General features: G+C 34.8%; 2 long non-coding RNA genes across 4 annotated transcripts in view; one reads left to right on the top strand and one right to left on the bottom strand.

Moving 5' to 3' along the window:
* The window catches only part of LOC143666595 (uncharacterized), a 28,858-nt gene extending 12,516 nt beyond the window's left edge, over positions 1 to 16,342 (bottom strand). For 2 of the 3 annotated variants that reach the window (XR_013167690.1, XR_013167689.1), the window contains exons 1-3: positions 16,271 to 16,336; positions 15,408 to 15,441; positions 5,957 to 6,113 (exon numbers count right to left, since the gene is read on the bottom strand). This is a non-coding gene — a long non-coding RNA (uncharacterized LOC143666595). Of the gene's footprint in view, positions 1 to 5,956; positions 6,114 to 15,384; positions 15,442 to 16,270 lie in introns of all 3 variants that reach the window. The other variant, XR_013167691.1, reaches the window with a different exon arrangement.
* A 953-nt stretch (positions 16,343 to 17,295) lies between these two features.
* Positions 17,296 to 21,363, top strand: LOC143666594 (uncharacterized). Its single transcript, XR_013167688.1, has 3 exons — positions 17,296 to 17,403; positions 19,827 to 19,882; positions 21,239 to 21,363. It is a non-coding gene; the product is annotated as an uncharacterized LOC143666594 (long non-coding RNA).
* The last annotated feature ends 200 nt before the right edge of the window (positions 21,364 to 21,563 follow it).

The following is a 21,563-nucleotide window of genomic DNA, read 5'->3' as shown; positions in this document are numbered from 1 at the left end:
CACCATCCATTCCCAAAACAATTCCATAATTCCAATGAGAATCCCACATATTTTAAGGCCTATCTTCCAATTTCAATTGACCCTTGGAAACCTATATTCTAGATTCTGACTCTATGAGTTTGCATATTATACTTGTTTCAAAAGAGTAAGATAATAAATTTATCCTTTAATGCCTGGCTTATTTCTCTCAACCTGAGATATTCAGAGTTCACATATGTTGCATATATTAGAACTTCATTTTTTGGTGGCTGAATGATATTTCAGTGTATGAAATATACCATATTTTATTTATCCATTCATTAGTTGGTAGATACTTGGGTTGTTTCCATCTTTGGGCAATTGTGAATAATGTCACTATGAACATCAGTGTGCAAATATCTGTTTGAGTACCTGCTTTCATTTCTTTGGGGTGTTTACACAGTAGTGGCATGGCTCAGTCATGTAATAGTTGTATACATAGATTTCTTAGGAGCTGCCAAACTGTTTTCCACAGAAGCTACATGCTTTTTGTTAACACCAGAAATGACTGTGTTCCTATGTCTCCATATCCATTCAATACTTATTATTTTCTGTTTTATTTTTATATAGTACACATTCTTATGTGTGTGACAAGGTATCTCATTGTGGTTTGATTTTGCATTTCACTGATGAATAATGATGTTGAGCATATTTTCTGTGCTTCCTTGTCATTTTTATATTTGTCTTAGAGAGATATTTGTTCAAATGTTATGCCTATTTTTAAATTCGGTTGTCTTTTCCTTAAACTGAATGATTTCTTTATATATTTTGGATACTAATTCTTAGTCAGATGTGTGGTCCTTTCACTTGGTAAAGCTGAAAAAATGCAATGTACCAGAAATGGGTTGCCTTTTACAATACCTATTTATTAGCTTATAAGTTTATTATTTTGAAGCAATGAAAATGTCCAGATCAAGGCATTAACAAATTGTATCTTCTCCACCAAAACTGGCTGCAAGCACTCTTCAGTTCCTTTGGCACATGGCCAAGCACCTGGTGATACCCACTGGTCCTTCTTTCCTGGGATTTGTTGCATCAGTGTCTGGCAACAGTGACTTTCTCTCTCAGCTTCTCTGGACTTTTTACTGTGTGTCCTCTCTCTTAGCTTCTGTCTCTTAGCTTCCTGTGGTGCTTTTCTCTTTGAGCTTCTCTTTTTGTTATATCCTTTCATAAAGAACTCCAGTAAGAGGATTAGGACTCCATTAAGAGCAAGTTATCTGCTTCCAATTTACAAAGGAGGATTAGTCAGAGTTAAATTCCCATTGCCATATTGAGAAATTAAATGGAAAACAGGGTGCCAAGGCCCTAAACAGTTTCAAAACATGCAGAGTATACTTCATTAGATTTCAAGATCAGAAAGCCTTCTGTATAATGTGTTTTTTTTTTCACATGGGCAGGCACCAGGAATCAAACCTGGGTCTTCTGGCATGGCAGACACGCATTCTTGCCTGCTGAGCCACTGTGGCCCTCCCATAATGGTGTTTTATGATCAAGACTTGAAAGAGAATCAGTCTCACCTTTTCCAAGTTTCTGCCCAGCAGCTCTTCTCCCTCCACTCACAAATATTGGGGTCAGGGCCAAGCTCTCAGCTCTACCATAACCCAACATCACAACAGTGGACAGACTGTCCCCACCCCCAGGCAATGTGCTTCAGCCACTCTGAAGCCTGGGACAGAAGCACTCTTCCTGAACACAAACAGTGAGACATACTCAAAATTCCATGTCCATGGGTGTGTCTTCTCTCTTTGCTGAAGCAGATGTCAGCATCTGTGGTTCTATATGTGAAATAATTTCTCTTCAATCTGTCCCTCTATTGTGCCTTTTAGTCTAAACTGCCAGTGGTACTGTTCATACAGATTTCAAAAAACCTTGTCAGTTTTGTCAGCCAAATTGTCCTTTGTCAGAAGCATTGAAATGGTTGCCGGTTCCCATGTTCAGTTATATCCTAACATGGGGTACTATTTCCTGGAGACTCATTTTATGGAAGCTCTGAATTTCCTAAACATCAACTTCTGGTTTATTTTTACTGAAAATATACTTTTATTGTTTGTAATTTTGAACAGACCAACAGTCTTTTCAAAGTGATCTATGACTTTTCTATCAAGTACCACACAATTCTTCCAGAATCTTCTGTTTAACCATTTATAAAGTGCTGCATATATTCGTAACTGTCTCCTCTTATCTGCCTTAACATGCCCTGACATGTCCAGACATCTCTCGCTCTTGCAAGGTTTGCTAATCTAACCCCCTGCCTAGCAAACTCCTGAGCATATATCACACCACATTTTCACCTCTTCTTCATTGGACCATGTACACTCCTCACCTCACCACCCATTATAATATTCTACACACCTCCTAGCAAATCCACATCCTACACGACACCATACCAGCTGCCCATCAAAGTTTCTTCACCTCTGTTAACTCCCCCTCACCAACCCTATATATTCTTTGTGTTTCCTCCTGTCGGGGTCTTAGCCTGTAAGCCTTGCCAGCCAGCTAGGTCCCGCGAGCCCATATGCAATAAACTACTGCTATTATTCTTTAGTCTCGGTTTATTGTGCTCACGCGCCCTCCAGACCTTCGACCCCCGTGGTCTCGGCTGACGCCGCTCTCCGGCCGAACCACATCCGAGGACGAGACCCCAGTGCGGTCGGGCTAGGCAAGCCCCAAGCCGCAATAAAGCTGTTCCAGAAATGTTGATATTGGCAATTGCAGCATCCCTCTCTTCTTGTACAAATCTGTTTTGGTTTGCTAAAGCTAACAAAATTCAATAGATCAGTAGTTGCAAAAGGAAGAACTCCCCAAGTGGGATTTGTTATCTTAAAAGTTTACAAAACTGAAATCAAGGAAATATCTGGCTCAGGCATCAACAGAATGATACCTTCTTATCAAAGACTGGCTACCAATGATCCTCAGATTTTCTGGTACATGGTCAGTAATATGGAAACAGCTGCTCATCCTTCTTTCCTGAGTTTTATTGCTTCAGTTCCTGACATCACTGATTTTTTCTGTCAGCTTCTGTGGGACTTTGTTCTGGGTGTCCTTTCTCTTAGCTTTTGTAATGTTTTACTCTTTAAGTCTCTCAAGGCTTCTTTATGTGTTTGTCTTCTTATAAAGGACTCCAGTAAAAGGATTAAGACACACTCCTGACAGGTCACATCTGAAATAACCTCAGTAAACATCCCACCTACTATAGCATTATACCACAGGAATGGATTAAAAGAACATGATCTTTCCTGGGTTGTATATATCTTCAAACTGATGCATGTGGTTTCCATATTTTGTCCCATTGTGTGGTTTGTAATTTTAATTTCATGATAAAGTCCTTTGAGGAAAACAGTTTCAAATTTTGATGAGGACTAATTTGGGTGAAAAGCCTAAGAAATACAAGGCCCTGAAGATGATTCACTACTTTCAATTCTAGGAATTTGATGGTTCTATCACTTAATTAAGATATTTGATTCATAATGAGCTGATGTATGCATATGATATGTTAGGGATCACCCTTCTAATTTTATAATTGTTCCAGTTTTCCCTGTACTATTTATTGTAAAAATTATTTTTTCTCAATTTAGTGGTTTAGGCAATGTTATAAAAAATCAGTTGGCCATAAACGTTCAAGTTGATTTTTTTTAACTTTTTAATTGTATAATATAAAATATACAAAAAGTAAAGAAAGAAAAAAGCAATGGTTTTCAAAGCACTCTTCCAAAAGTAGTTAAAGAGCAGATCACATAGTTTGTCATGGGCTACCATATGATCCTCTCAGGTTTTTCCTTTTAGCTACTCCAGAATATTGTTGGCAAGATGGCATAAATATTTTTATCATCACAATCAATAATTTTTGTGTGTGTGAAAAATAAAATATATACAAAAAGCAATACATTTCAAAGCGCAGACTCTCCCCAATCCCCAGGCATTGTGCTTCAGCTGCTCTGAAGCCTGGGACAGAAGCACAGTCCCTGAAATCAAGCAGTGGGGGATCCTCACAATTTCCAAATCCATGAGTATGTCTTCTCTCTGCTGAAGCTGGTGTCTTCATGTCAGATATCAGCATCTATGGTTCTGCATGTGAAATAATTTTTCCTTCAATCTATCCCTCCACTGTGCCATTGAGTCTAAGCCACAATTATTTGTAGAACGTATTTCAGAGTATGGTATGGGTTACGATTCCATAAATATAGGTTTTTACTTCTAGCTACTCTAAAATATTTGAAACTGAAAGAGACAACAATTTAATCGTTCAGCAATCATATCCATTTGTTAAATCCTATCTTCTCTATATAACTCCAACATCACATTTGATCTTTCTATCCCTTCCTTAGGTGTTTGAGCTGTGGCCATTTTAACCTTTTCATGTTGGAAGAGGGTGTCAATAATATGGGATAAGGAGATGGAACTATCAGATATTCTGAAGAGGCTAGGCCCTCTAAATATCAGGACTTATCTGATCCAGGGACATATCTGGAGGTTCTAGGTTTCTGGAAAGTTACTCTAGTGCATGGAACCCTTGTGGAATCTTATATATTGTCCTTTAGGATTGGCTGGAATGGTCTTGGTTCAGGGTTGACAGGTTATTATTGGTAGCAATGTCTAACTGATGCTTGCATAAGAGTAACCTCCAGAGTAGCCTCTCAACTCTATTTGAGCTTTTTGTGCCACTGATACTTTAGTTGTTACAATTCTTTTACCCCTTTTGGTTAGGATAGAATTGTTGATCCCATAGTGGCAGGGCTGGACATCTCCAATGCCACCAGGGAGATTTTCACTCCTGGATGTCATATCCCATGTAGGAGGGAGGACAAAGATTTCACTTTCAGAGTTGGGCTTAGAGAGAGTGAGGCCACACTTGAACAACAATAGAGGTCCTTCAGAAGTAACTCTTCAGCATACCTATAGCTAGGCTAAGTTTCTTTGCTACCCACATATGATTCACAGGAGTAAGCCTCATGATCAAGGGCCTGGCCTATAGATTTGGGTGTCCGTGAAGTTTGATGGAGTATCAGGGGATTCCCTGATGGTACATTTTAATAGTGCCATATATTTTCTCCCATCCCTCAAGAGACTTTGCCAATAGTTTTTGATTATCTGATTAATATACTCTAGGATGTATCCAGGCATTACATTAAGCTATACGTGATTAAGGGACCTCTTTCTTAATCTGGTCTCTGTGTTTCAGTTGTTTGAATGAGCTATACAGATAGGTTGAGTTAGATTTTGTGTTACAGAAAATTTAGGTTCTAAACCAAATAAACCTTTTTTCATTTGGTCTCAAAGAGTATGTGTGGTTCTAAAATATAGACAATGTCTTTGTTACCCCTGTGTTCTGAATTACTTTAACTCTGACTTGGTTGGTTTCATTTTTATCTCTAAATATCATGATATATATATCTCCTCTCAAAATCCAGAAATAATAACTACCACTCCAGACTAAGTGTGTCTGCTATAAGAGCTAACAATCAATACTCGTATTTTCTTATAAGCATACAGAACAGCATACCATAATTTTTCTTTCATTTCTGGCTTGTTTTGCCCACTGAATGTCCCACGCATTCATTCACATCATTCCATGCCTCAGGACTTTGTTCCTTTTTTGTTGTGACCCATATCACTTTGAATTTGTAAAGGGGGTCCATAAATCTGTGTAATAATGTCTAAGGTTTTACAAGTATTTCTTTGGGTGGAACTTTGGTATGCACAGGCAACAAGCACCCCAGAGTAGATGTTTATAAAGGTACATATATATTGACACCCTTTATTATGAGGCAGTGGTCCAGTATAATCAGTTGGCCATATTTGAGTTAGGAGTGTTCCTCTTGCCAGTTCTCCTGTTACTATTTTCAGTATTATTTGTAAAGCACAGTTTTTACAAATTTCACATTGATTTTTCCATCTGTTTTAAAATAAAGGTAAGACAATTCCTCTGGTTTGTACCCACCTGTACATAGCTTGTGCACCTAAACATCCAGATAGCCAATGCACCCATTGTAGAAGACTGGAGTCTTCTTTAGTAATAGTATTAAAAGAGATTTTAGCCAAGGCATCTGCAGTAGCATTATGTTCACATTCACATGAATTTAGGGTCGAGTGGACATCTACATGAAAAATAGATGTGTTAGTACATTGAACAATTTCTCATATTTTCCCATGTTTTTCCCCATAATTCCCTTCCATTTATTTCCCAATTACATTGTTTCCAGATAAGCGCCTAAATGGTTAATCCATTGGTCTGCCTATGAATCAGTAAATAAACAACATTCACCTTCTTTTTCTTGTATTAATCCAAGATGCATTGCTTTTTGTTCTGCCAATTGACTACTACCTTTTTGTCCTGTTGTTTCTAGAGTAACCTTAGTTTGAAGATTGTATGATACAGCCTTTCATAATCATGTCTGCCCAATATATTTAGCTGTTCCATCAGTAAATTATGCATGTTTGTTTTGCTGGGAGGAAAGGGAACCATACTCTTCACCCCATTGTAGGGGACACATTTGCTTAACCTTTGGTTCTGGCAATGGATTCTCATTATTAGCACTAGTATCCTCTTGTTCATGTAAGTTAGCTACTCCTCCTTTCCCTGCTTTGGTTATATTCTGTATATACCATTTCCATTTTATAATTCTGACCTCTTGTGCATGCCTTATTTTGTGAGATACAGAATATCTCATTATCCAGTTCATAATAGGAATCCCAGAGCAAAACAGTAGTCCATGCCCCAGTGTCATTTTTCAGATTCAGTTAAGGCCTAATAAGCAGCTAACAGTTGTTGCTTGAAATGGGTATATAATTCAACAGAGGAGGACAGCTTTCTAGAACAAAACCCCAAGGGAACTCTTTTTCCCTCTAGTTGTTGTCACATACTCTAACTTGCATATGAATCTTGCACAGTTACATGAATTTCTACTGGTCCTTGTTTCATAGGCCATAAATCCAGGGCAGTCTGGATTGCCATCTTTACCTCTGCAAAGGCTTTGTTCTCTTTCTCTCCCCATTCAAATTCATTTTTTCTGGGTATTTTAAATAAAGGCCTTAAAATAGCACTTAACTGAGGAGTGTGAACTCTTTAGTATTCACATAATCGTTTAAATTTTTTTGAAAATTTTCAGGTTTGAATTAATATATTTTTTTATTTAATTAAAGCTAAGGAAGGGCAGGCCATGGTGGTTCAGTGGCATCTGAGACCTGGGTTCAATTTCTGGAGCTTGCCCATGCAAAGAAAAAATTGAAGTTAAGGAAAAGTTATCCTTTTTTAAAAAATGTGAAAATTTGTTTTTATTAACAAGGATGTGATGATGCCATTACAAAGTATAAGAAGTTATTCTGATAAAACAGACTTTTTGCTTTTCTATCCTGATTATTTAAAATAAAAAAATTGTATAACTTTTTACTAAAAACAGACCAATAGTAAAAGAATATGTAGTTATTTCAGCAGAGAGCAAACTAAATTTTTGGTCTTGCATCAGTATATTATTTGAGACTAAAGCTTTTAAAAATTTTGTAGATAGACTTATTAAATCTTGTCCCAACTTTGACCATAATTTCCTTTTACACAAACCTTCAGCAACTTATATTCAGGCTTTGTTTTACATTTTCCTCATTCTGGAACAACTATTTATTTTATCTTAGGACAAAACTACCCTCTTTTTTCCTTTTAATAAAAGAAATTTTCATATCCTTTATACTTAAGTTGTTAAAATGATTTTGGAAACTGTCATAAGCAAACATTTCACTACATACTATTACTATCAAAACCAAACTTTTTGGAATAATACTAAATATTAACACACTTTTGTCAATACATATTTGAAACATTAATACAAAATTCTTTAACAAGAATTAATGGCACATATAGATATTACATTTGTTTTCTAATGTACTTTTTCAAAGTTTTATGATCACTATATGATTTTTGTAAAAGCTTCAATACAAGGCACCTCATCTTATTAGTAATTTCTCTTATAAAATGAATTTAATTATAAGATGTTATTGAAATTTAAAGTTTCATTCTTGGGCTGCTTTCACCACTGTCAAATTTATACAAGGACCAGGCAGCATTATAAGAGAAAATCAATTTCCTTTTTTTAAGAGGGTCCACTCCAAATTTCAACAAACTATTGAAAGCATAACTTAACAGAGAAATAGCCAGCACATCCTGAGAGTTTCCCATGGCTAAGCAGCACAAACAAAAGTCACAAAGACAAAACATCAAAGAGAAGTTTTTTCAAAGTCAACAGATATTTCAATTGAAAAGCAAAAAACTATGAAGACAAATATGCAAACAAGGAGTTCCTTAACATTAAATGGCTTCCCCAATTCAAAAATACAAAATACAAACTAACCGGAAGCCACGTTTTTGGGGTCATGGATAGTGAGGCTCAAACTCACCAAGTCTGCTTTATGAATGAAGGCCAACTAAAGTCTCCTCCTCATGAGTAGACTGGCAAAGTGAGAGTAAACACAGCATGTAATGACTGACAAAGTAAAAGTAAACACAGCACAGAAAGACAGACAATGTGAAAGCAAATGCAGATCAAAAGAGACAATTGTACACACTTACATAGCCCAAGAAAAGTCTGAACTTTAAAATTCCCATCACATAAATATGTCTAGTGCCTGCCCACAGCTGATGCCTTGCCCAGAACCCCAGCTCCAGACTTCCAGGGAGGTCCCCTAGCAGCTGCTAGGCATAGAGCTGAAGTATCTTGGAAAACTGCATGGCTGATGAGACATAGACCAGGGCCACATTTCAGAGCAACATGGAGGCCCAGAAAAGTCTCCAAACTCTTACCACAATCATGGAACCTTCCATAAAAGGGCCTTCCTGACCTGATGCTACAAAGGATAAATATGTCTCTCAGTGTGAAGGTGATTCATTGCAAGTGCACTTTACAAGGAACTGGAGGAAACTTACCTAGAACAGTTCAAGGTGGGGATGTGGGGTTTTGATATTTAGCAATTCTGAGTAAATCCTGAAATGGGATTACTGAATTACAAGTTTCCAAATGTCTCATAGCATTAGGAAGTATTAACCTGGGAGATCAAACATTCACACCCAAGACAACATTCTGCACACAAAAAGACATGAAACTGGTGATTTTAAATCAATTAAGAATGGTGCTAACAACACATTACAATATTCAGAAGAGCACAGTCCATCCTCTCCACGAAGATTTTCTAAAGCTCATCTCATTGACCTTCACCACTGTGAAGCTATGATGAAATGGGAATCCTTCCAACTATGCTAATTTTGTCACATGAAAGGCTTTGTGAACATCTGTGGCCACTTAATTTAGAAACTCAGTACACTGACAACACAGACTTCATGCTATAAAAACAGAAATTATTAGGAAAGTAGTAAGAAGACTGTTAGAAATGAGACAGTTACATCACCTGACAGTGCAGCAACAACACCCAAACAGAAGCACTGGGGAATCCCAGAGACAGTATTCAGGGTCTGACTGTAAAAACCCCAAACAAGGTATCCACCACCCAGATAAGACCCTCTAAGTCTAACTGCTTACATGCTGTTTATATGTTAGCTTTACACAATAGTACCTGGATTCCAATTAGCTTGCATGACTGCGGAGGTGGTCCTCCAGAGCTGGCTAGGGACTAAGAGGAGCTTCCTGGGACCTAGATAACTTTGTCAAAATATGTTTCCTTCCAGGAGGATAGCAAGTTCTCCTAGGTGAGCACACATTTAAACAATTCAGCACCAAAGTCCCACAATGGCAGCATCAGTGGAGCAGAACAAACTCTACAAACTTAGTTTCTCTTTCAATCAGCTACAGAAGTAATCATCTTAAAGAAAATTTAAATCTTTACAGTAATAATCAGACCAGTACTTCCTTGACCAAACAACTGGACGCCATAACTTGGCCAAGTTGACACATGAACTTAACCATCATAGTCCATCCCTTATCAACTTGACAACTATACGCATATCCTTAAACATACATAATCTCTAAATAAAAAAGAAGCAACAATATTTTCACCTACAATACTCAACTGACCTGTGCAAGAACAAGAGACACATTAACTTTCCCCAACACACTTTGTAGGTCCTTAGGTAATGTTCATGCTTAAAGTTGATATTCTTTAACTTAGATACTATGATATGAAGTTAAACAAATTATGTAATATAACAAGGGTTATATGTTCAAATCTATGCATAAGAAAACAAGGAAGAAAAATTTATAATTATTGCAGTTTTCTTTTCTGTAATTGATCATGTGCTTGCAACTCTTGCTTATGACTACCTTGTTCCACTACTTACTCTATTTGCCCTTTCCCTCAGAAATCACCTCAGCTGGCCATGGTTCTTTGTCTTATGGGATAATTCAAACCTTTGTTCCTGAAGATTCTTTGCCACTAGCATTTCCTTTCCAGATTGGGTCTTTTCAGTTTTCCATTGATTTTGCTCCCAGGGCACGTGTGCTGGTTTGAAACTGTTATGTACCCCAGAAAATCCATGTCTTTTTAATCCTGATTCAATCTTGTAGAGGCAGACATATTCTTTTAATCCCCATCCTACATTGTAAAGTGGGACCTCTTGATTATGTTGTTTCTATGGAGATGCAACAAACCTAATTTTGTGTGTAAATTTTTGATTTGATGAGGATGACTCCACTTATTCAAGGTTGGTCTTATTTAGTTTACTTGTGTCCTTAAAAGAGCTGACATAAAGACATACACTTGGAGATCATGTTAGAAAAAGTTGGGGTGTTAAGCCAGGACTCAGAAGTAGTCAAAACCTGATAAGAAGAAATCTCTGGACCCTCCAAAATGAAACCCAGAATATTGCTCAGGGCAGCTAATTGAGGGTCTACAGACACATAGAAAAGAAGACGGTAGGATCAGATGCTGAAAGCAATGGAACCTGGGATGCACATGAACAAATGCCAGCCACGTGTCTTCACATGTGACAAAAATCAGCCTCATTTCAGAGTCAAGGGATCTTTCATGGGATGTCTTAGTTTGAACATTTTTAAGGTCTCAAAACGGTAAATGTGTAACTTAATAAATCCAATTTATAAAAGTCATTCAATTTCTGGCATATTGCATTCCACAAGCATTAACAAAATAAAAGAGCATGGTAATACAAAGAGAAACCATAGTCAAATACTTGAATTCCAGGCTAACTCTTCTTTACCTCATAATGGTGTTATTGTCCCTTAATAGTTAGGCTCAATCACAAGGCCAGCACAGACATTTCCATATTTGCCTGTTAATTCAAGGGTAAGAGGAGACCAATGGGGTCAGGTTACAATTTCCCCTTTCATTTCAATGTAATCATTGTTTTGTCTCCTGTTGGAAGCATTTCTTCTTTTGGAACTCAGACCTGTACACAGCAGAACCTAAAGTTTCAGGTGCAGGGAGCAAAAATTTTTCTAGTGGTTCAGTGCAGATAATAGCAAGTAGTGCCACTCTCATTTCTAATTCTTTATTACTGGATCTATGAATCATAGCGATGGGAGAAATAGTACCATTTAGTAGCTGTTGATTTGAAGTATACAAAACCTCCTGGGGAATATTGCCCCAGCACTACAAGGTTGGCACCATCAACTTGTCTTCCAAAGGTCATTCTATTGTTCTACCAAGTCAGTTGTTTCAAGATAATGGGGACTTGGTAAACCAGTGCATTCTATAAACACGAGCCTATCCCCATAACTCATTTGACACAAAATGGGTACCTTGATTAGAAACCATGCAGTGTGGAATATCTTGGTGGTATATAAGGCAAAATCTTATCTGTAATGAAAGTGGTCCAATCTAATCAACTAGCCTTTATGTACCAAGCTGTGGCAAATTGGGAACTCAGTAATATTTGTTCACAATCAGGGAAGTCCATGATGCTGAACCAATCCATAACCTCCATCTCTACTACCATGGATAATTGTTTCATTATTCCACTAGCAAAGGATTCTAACAGGTGTGGCTAGGGAGAGAAGGCAAATGGTATACATAGAATTTGTCATTTTATCCACTTGATTATTGCAATCTTACTCTCTCGTAGTCACCCTCTTGCACATATTCACATGAGACTCAAATATTTTCATATTTGCTCCCTACTCAGAAGGATCTATCAATATACCTCATGTATTAGTCAGTGATCTACAAAAATAGAACTAACAGGTGAGATCTGTAAACATGAGATTTGTAAAGATGTCTTATACAACCATGAGGGGAAAAAAGTCCAAAATCTGTAGGGCAGGCTGTGAAGTTGGTGACTCCAGTGAAGGGTCTGGACAGTCTCCACATGAGAGCCACACTGGCTGAAGAAGTAGTGAGTCTCTCTTCTTCCTTGAAAGCCTTTAGCCAATTGGATTATCTTATTGTGGGAGGCATGTCTTAGTTTATTGCAGATGTAATCAGTCACAGATGCAGTCAATTGACTGATGACTTAATACACCAGCCTTCTGTTTTATAAAACAGCCAGAAAATATCCTCACAGCAATGGTCAGGCAGGTGATAGCCTGAGCACACCACGGGGCATAATAATTTAGCCTGGTTAACACCAGAACCTAATCTTCACAGTCCATGCCTTTTCAGCTTGGTAAATATGCATGTCAACTTGAAACATACTTAATTTCCAAATAGAACACAATGTCAGACATATGTTTTACCTAACAATACTCAACTCTCATGCATATAAGCAGAGATGCACTACATCTCCCTAGAAGTTCTTAGGCAATATTCTTACAGCTGTGAGATGTTATCTAATTTTAGTTTTGATCTGCATTTCCCTTATAGCTAATGAAAATGAACATCTCTTGTGCTTTTGAGCCATCTGTATTTGCTCTTTAGAGAAATGCCTATTCTGATCTTTAGTTCATTTTATAATTGAGTTGCTTTTTCTTTTGTTTTTGAGTTATGCAATTTCTTTATACATACTGGATATCAAACCTTTGCCTGATGTGTGATTTCCATATATTTTCTCGCATTGAGCTGGCTGCCACTTCACCTTTTTACAGAGCCTTTTGAAGTGCAGAAGCTTTTGATTTTGAGGATTTCCCATTTATCTATTTTCTTTCTTTTGTTGCTTGTGCTTTGAATGTGAAGTTTAGGAAGCTACCTCCTATTATTAGGTCTTGAAGATGGTCCCTACATTTTTTTTCTAGAAGGCTTATGTTACTAGTTCTTATATTTAGGAGTTTGATCCACTTTGAGTTAACTTTTGTATAGTGTCAGGTAAGGGTTCCCTTTCATTCTTTTGACTATTGATATCCAGTTCTCCCATGCTTATTTATACAAAAGACTACTTTGAGCCAGTTCAGTGGATATGTGGCCTTGTTAAAATTCAGTTCACCACAGACTTTTTAATCTATTTCTGCATTCTCAATTTGATTCCATCTCAATTTGTTTTTATCTTTTTGAAAGTACCATCTTGTTTTGACCACTGTGGTTTTATAATAAGTTTCAAATTCAGGGAGCATTAATCCTCCCATTTCATTCTTCTATTTTAGGATGCTTTCAGCTATTTAGAATCTCTTTACTTTACAGATTAATTTGGCACTTAGCTTTTTCAAAGTCTTCAAGGTAGGTTGTTGGAATTTTCATTGGCACTGCATTGAACCTATAGATCAATTTGGGTAGAATTGACATCTTAATGATTTTTAACCTTGCAATCCATGAGCAGGGGATATTTTCCCACCCATTTAGATCTTCTTTGACTCCTTTTATCATGGTTATGCCATTTTCTGTGTACAAGTCCTTTATATCACTAGCTAAGTTCATTCCTAGGTGCTTGATTCTTTTAGTTGCTATTTGTTATGGAATTTTTCCTTACTGAGTCCTCAGTTAGGTCATGGCTTGTGTACACAAATATTACTGATTTTTGCACATTAATTTTATATCACATCACCTTGTTAAATTTGTTTATTAGCTCGAGTAACTTTTTGTTGTACATTTCTCAGGATTTTCCCAGTATAGTATTACGTCATCTGCAAATAATGAAAGTTTTACTTCCTCCTTTCCAATTTGGATGTGTTTTGTTTCTCTGTCTTGCTGATTGCTCTCTCTAGAGCTTCTAGTACAATTTTGAACACTAGCGGTGTCAGAGGACATCCTTGTCTTATTCCTGATTTTAGGAGGAAAGTTTTAAATTCTCTTCATTGAATATGATTGCTGGCTATCAGTTTCTCAAATATGCTCTTTATCATAGTGAGAAAATTGCTTTCAATTTCTGTTTTTAGGGGCATTTTTATCAAAAAAATGTTGTGAATTTTCTTGAATCATTTTTCAGCAACAATCATGATGATCATGTGACACTCCCTTTGTTTTGTTAATCTGCCTTATTACATTAATTGATTTTCTTGCATTGAATCATCCTTATATTCCTGGTATAACCCCCATGTGGTCAAGGTGTATAATTCTTTTAATGTGTTGTTGGATTTGATTTGCTAGTATTTTGTTCAGAATTTTTGCATCTATGTTCATTAGGGATATTTTCCTGTAGTATTCCTTTCTTATAGCATCTTTACCCAGTTTGGGTATTAAAATAATGGTAGCTTCATAAAATGAAATATTGTGTTCCTTTTTCCTCATTTTTTTATAGAAAAGTTTGAGTAGGATTGGTGTTAACTCTTTTTGGAGGGTTTGATAAAATTACCCTGTAAAGCCATTTTACTTTCTTTGTGGGAAGGCTTTGGATGACTGATTGAATCTGTTTACTTGTGATTGGATTGTTGAGATCTTCTGTTTCTTCCTCAGTGAAGTTTGTTTGTGTGTTTCCAGGAATTAGTCCTCTTCACCTAAGTTGTCTGCTTTGTTGGCATATAGTTGCCCATGATATCACCTTGTGATTTCTTTTATTTCTCCAGGGCATGTGGTAATGACTCTCTTCTCATTTCTTATTTTATTTGCATACTCTTTTTTTTCTTTGTCAGTCTTGTTAGTTGGCCACTGATTTTATTGATTTTCTCAAAGAACCAACTTTTGGTTTTATTGATTCTTTCTATTGTTCTTTTGTTCTCCTGTCCATTTAATTCTGCTTTAATCATTGATATTTGTCTTCTTCTACTTGACACTAGAACGTAAGCATTGCACTGTATTATCACATAATTATCATCAATTTTCCAATCATGTTCCTTATAAGTTCCTGACCATTTGACTATATGTTTTCAGGTATGAGTAAAAATCTTGTATTTTTTATTTAATCTTGATTAGATACATTCTATTTCACATTCAACACTAAAGTAGTAATCATGTTATGATAAATTTGTATGATAATTTTGTAATTCATTTCAAGCAAGATTGTTTGGATACACTTACAGCACATTTCATAGATTTAATAATAATTGTCATAGAATATTTTCTGCTTTAAAACCTGTAGTTGTCAAACATAATATTACTAATGTAACTTACTAGTTTTAAATAATATTAAGCACCTTGGGACAGAGGTAGAAGCCATAGAGGATGCATCTGAAAGTAATAGAGAAAAATTAAAGATTTAGAGTATAAGTCAAATTTAAATTGTTTCTATGTACTTATCAGCATCACATTGGTAATGTAGCTTATTTTCTACAGAGGAATAGTGCAGTATCTTTAGTGATCGTGGTAAAGCTCTCAAACTTTTTTTAATTTAGTGATTTTGCACATGAATTTTAGATTTAGTAGATTAATTTTTGATGCTATGATATCTACTTTAATGTTATGCAACATATTTCCTGTTTTCAACAGATTATAAATGGATAAAGTGATGAATTAGCACTGATTAAAAAATAAAAATAAAATGACAAAAATTATTCAGATACAGTAATTATCAGGAACTTTGGTAATTGAACTTTCCAGTCAAAGGGTAAGATTTTTATATGATTTACAAATTAAGAAAAACATTCAATTATGGTCTGTTTATAAGATGATTGAAATGATAAGGAGATGGTAATATTAAAAGTCGCTGGAGAAAATAGTACCCAAGTTAAATAGATAGAAAGCCAGTGAAACATATTAATGGCCATACAAATATTTCCCAAGACAGAGTGACCAAATCTAATAGTAAAACATAAGTTTATAAGTGAAATACAAAGAATTTGAAGTTGTCTTCAGTTAAGAATATAGATTAAATTATATAAATTGAACTTAATAACACTGTAAAAGGAACTGTTACAGTTCACTTCTCACTGTGATAAATCTGTAGTATGAACTTCAACAAAGTACCAAATTTCTACAAAACTGTTTCAGTCATAGATCAAGTAGATATAACTCAGAGACATAGTGTTTAATAGAGAAAAAACAGTGTAGGCAATGGTACCTCCGTGGCAGAGGAGTTCTTGCCTGCCATGCAATCAATCGAATCTGGTTCGATTCCCAGAGTCTGCCCATGCAAAAAAAATAAAAAAAGAAATAAAAAAGCAATCCTGGTTTGATTATATAAATTCCTTCCAAGAACACAAGAAAATATATTTTCAAGATGACTTGTACTTTATCCTATTCAACAAAGCAAAACTTAAGAAATTTTAAATAACTCTACTGTCATTACCATCTTCAACAAAAATAATCCATTTTGAAACTAAACATAAAACATATACCATGTTTGATGCTTTCAAATCCTAAGCCGTCAAGGTAATAATCATACCTAAATGAAAATATAAACATTGCATAACAAAGTGTGAAAAAGTTAAAGCAACTATTAGGGAAATTTATATGCGCTTATATTTTAGGGAAGAATTACATTAGGGAAGATTAATTAATTACTATCTAAATTTTAAGTTTATTAAATGAACTGTGGATAGTATAAATAACATCTGTAGAAGAAAATACTAATAATGATGAATTAATGAAACAAAAACAAAAATATATTGGGTAGGATTAATAGAGCAAAATATGTATATGGGAAAAAAGAAATTTGACATATCATTGGAATGATTGGGGGAAAAGAGGACACATGATAATAAAGAATAATTGAACATTATCATAGGTCAAATACAATTTTTCCTAAATTTCTAACAATATTTTACTATACTAGATGTCCCTGAGAAAATAGTTTTTTACAATCATTATTTCAAAACATTTAATATGACTTATGGAATTATGTATTTGCTTAAAACACTTAAATGAATAAATTTATTCATTGACTGCACTGTACCCTGTCTTGGTTTTCCTTGGATGTTTTAATGAATACCAAAGACACATTGATTCATAGTGTATGGAGGCATTACCTCGCAACTTTGGAGTCTAGAGGCCAAAAGCAGTGTGTTGATATGAAAGTACCTACTCTGACGTTTTTAGTGTTCTAGTCAAAGCTTGCCAGACAACTATAACCCTACCTCTGGTTCTATCACATTACATCACAATCAAGCTAGTGCAAAGATAAGGAAGCTTTCTTGGAAATCCTTAAAAGAAGTGATGGCTATATTAACAAGGATATGGAATTACAAGATGAAAGTATGTGGCATTGGATATTTTGAAGCTATTATAATACAAATTGTTTTGGGAAGATTAATGTTTCATTAATTGTAATGAAAGATAAATAAGCATATTAGAAACATTATAAAATATTCTACTCATACAGGACTCTCAGAGCCTAAATTCTTGCTAAATCAGTTAAATTATGCTCTCAAGAATTAATGTTACATTTTTTAGCACAAGAAAAGAATGCTTATAATTTTTATATGATGTTTTATACTTAAGTTGTTCAAATATCTGAGCTTATTTCTCTTGTTTCAAGTCAGGTAATTTCTTGATTATGACTTTAATCACAATTTCAATATACAGTTTTGAACTGATTCCCAAGTCTTTGTCTCTGAGATACTCTTGCCACAGTCCACTATTTAATTTTCACACCAGGTCTGATCTACCTTGAAGACAGAAGCCATGTATTAGAGAGATGTAATTACAAAGACACTGATCTAACCTACTGATGTTATTCTAAGTCAAAGGTGTTCAGACCACCAACCTTCCTATTTAACCCCATTCTCATGATTTTATAACTGAGTCAGGTGAAAAGATGTCTCCAAATATATACATATATATGAAAATATCAGATATTAAGCAACATCAGAACTGTGTTCAATGCCACAAAAGTAACCTATGACTGACTGGTAAGTGACATTTTCAAACACTTTATTTCTGGCTTAGTAAGGTATTAAATGTATTTATCATGTGATATTCTACATTATATACCAGGCCTTGGACAAAAACTTCCTTGGTAATTCCATTACTGGTAATTCCATGACAGTTTCAGCACAAATAAATCTTTGTGCATCCTGATATATGGGTCTTCCATAAATATAACCACACAAACAGCGCATATTTTCATCCAGTAAACTCATATTTTATTAGCCAATGCAATGCCCCTTCTAGGTTGAAAATTTTCCTAATCTATCCATGAGACATAGTGGTGAATGATGTTTCAAAACATGAAACTACCCTTAATCCATGCATCCCTAATTGAATACAGCATAATACTTGAAACAGAATCATTTCAGAAATGATTATTCCTATACAACATTGGCAGAGATTTGCAGGCTGTAATACTAAAAACACCAAAATGTTTCTCTTAAACAAAGAGAGATGTTATACTATATATGATAACTACATCATATTAATATTACCACTGTATATTGCATACCTTTGATCTTGAAACTGTGTCATCAATGGGTCTCATTGAAGCTCAGTGGGTGTACGTAATGCATTTCTTCAACTTTTGAATTTATTCATCATTAATGGAGGAAACTAAAAGACTTGGCAAATGCTGACATTGTTTTCCAAAACCAGCATGTTTTATGATTTTGCATCCAAGATAACTAAGTTCATGTAACCAGTATCTATGACCTTCACTCACCCATTCATTTAAGTATATAAAAACAGGGAATGGAGCAGTAAATAAATGGACAGAGATCCACATTCTTATATGGTCTATGTACCCATGTTGGTGCAAAAGAAAATATATACTGTATCAGATGATGGTGAGCATTATGTAGAATGACAAAGAAAGAAAGTGTGATGAAAAGTATTTAGAAGGATGATATTCAGGGATAATCACTCTAAAAACCTCATTTGGCATCAAACGCTGATGAACACCTTAAAACCTCTGAACTTCCTAGAACCTGTAAGTGAATTTACTTGAGGATCCAAAGTGTTAAATGTAAATGCAAATGTTTAAATTTCCATATGGTTTTAACATTTTTTATTTATATATTTGTCTTTCTAACAAAATTGATAGTGTTTAAAGTAGATACCATTCTTGTTTAATCTTCATAGTGTAGAAATGTGATAAAAACATTACTTACAGTCAACAAATATTTCTTGACCAAATGAATGAACTCATCTCTGAGGTATCAGTAGGAGCCAGACACCAAATATTTATAATATAATACCATGAGGTTGGACTTCATTCATTAAGACAAAGTTCTCTTAAATAATTTAATTAGCAGAGTTTCAGTAACATATTTCCATTTCAGTACTACTTAAGTAGATGATATGAGAGAGGACAATCTTGTTAATTAGATTAAAAAATGATAGGGTCACAATATTGAAGTGAATGGGAGCAACTTTGGAAATAGTTAAGAAGTAGAATTAAGTTTACTTAATTTAAGTGAAGTAAGACAGAAGTATGTTTATGAGTTGTAAATAATAAGATATCATGAATTCAATTGGTTAAGAAAAGTATGCTATAAAGGATTTAAATATGGACATCTCCTAAGAAAAATAGGTGTATGGATTTTGCTTATTTTTCTTCAATCTCATTTACTTCCTAATGTCCAAATCATCACTGGTCTGTTTTATCAACCACAGGTAGTGTAGAGTTCACCCTGGTCCTTTTGTGACAATTGTATTGATAAATTTTGATACATTATCTTTTTTAGTTGCTACAGACTTCTTTGTGAATGTTTCCCTGGCAAAGAATGTAAAGCTTCAGAGGGTAAGTAATTCTTGACTGCCAGTGTGTTGGAGTTGGCATCTACTTAATGTAATTCTTGAAGGGATTGAAACCTAGGTAATACTGCTGAGTGGTTTCTCTCTGAAGAAACTAGATGACTTAAAAAACAGTTGAAATAAGCAATGAATTTTTATCATTTTCATGCAATGTACTGTTTTTTGTTCTAATGAGTGCCATAACTCCATTTCTAAAATGAAATAAAAGGCCTTATTCAAAATTTAGTGCTAATTTATAAATTGAGAAAGGCCACAGGAAATGGTCACATCAAGTCTACATGTTTAGCATGATTTACTTGTATTAATGTTATCAAAACATTTAAGTACCATCCCTGGAATTTTAATTTTTATGCAAGTGTGTGGTAATGGTATGGATCAAGATTTATCAAAAATTGTGTCATCCGTGAATGCTTAATGAATAAAGGTTTGAATCATTGCCGTTAAAAATGAAAATTAATTTCATAATTAAACATAAACATGTAATATGATATTTAAATCTAAATAAAAATTGCCACTAAATATATATTAAAACCACTGAACATAAATGACTTGCTGTGAATTTTCTCCAACATATACATTTCCAAATTATAATGACAAGCTTGAATTGTTTTTCAGATTAAATATCCAATTTCTAAAAAAATTAAAACAAATGATTTAGAAACTCCTTATTTGGAAAATACCATGCAATTATTTAATATTGTATTAGATTTGGCAATAATGAATATGAATTTATTTCTCATTGAAGACTATTTCAGAAAAGCCAGAGAACTAAGACTCAAAGTTCTGATAATAGCATGAATTGATTCTTATTTTCATCTTTGGATGTAAACGTTTCTTAATTTCTTTTAGAGTATTTGATAAAGTTTTAAATATGCTAACATTTATCATCAATATTTTTCTCCCAATGAGTGAATAGGAAATTGTGTGTTAATAGGATAATTATAAACAGAATCCATCAATAATGTCCTGTGCACCAACTACTCTGGTGGGCATATTATACTTGGTTGCAAACCTGTGCTTCAATATATCCACACCCTGCCTTTCTATAACAGTGGGAAAACCACTGCTTAAAATTCATCAGCAATTTTTTCTTGGTCTGCATGAAAAAATCTTTTTTTGAAAAGAAATTCCCTTGACATAAAAAGATAATACTTTGAAGAGAACTTAAATCAAACACCTGCGAGTTAGTGATTTATCTATTGTTTTTGGGACATCATTACAAGACCTAAATATATAGAGCCCAAATGCAGATACTGAATATGTTGGTTTTTATTAGTTGCAGATTTTTGCCAAGCACCCTCAGTGGAAGTGGTTATATGTAATTGCTTTTTGTTTTTATCAGATTGAGAGAACATACGGAGAAGACCATGAATCCATGAACATCAGAATGAGCAAGGGATGGTTTCTAATTGGCAATGATCTGGTTCTTGCTATGCACATTTAGACTGAAATAAAATCATAGACTAAAGATGGAACTCTCTGGTGGGAAAGAACACTGGCCTATGACATGAAGAACGGTGACAACTGAGATCGTTTGAGTTTCTGATTGATGGAAGAACTTCTGTTCATTTTCTAGTAAGGACAGATTTATGGGAAAGCAGAATAAAAAATGCGGACTTGGGTTTTCTCTTCAAGAAACAAGCTACTGGAACACAGCTCTGCAGTTT

The sequence above is a fragment of the Tamandua tetradactyla genome, chromosome 23, assembly GCF_023851605.1.
Source record: "Tamandua tetradactyla isolate mTamTet1 chromosome 23, mTamTet1.pri, whole genome shotgun sequence".
Lineage (NCBI taxonomy): Eukaryota > Metazoa > Chordata > Mammalia > Pilosa > Myrmecophagidae > Tamandua > Tamandua tetradactyla.
This window is presented reverse-complemented; position numbering and strand designations above follow the sequence as displayed.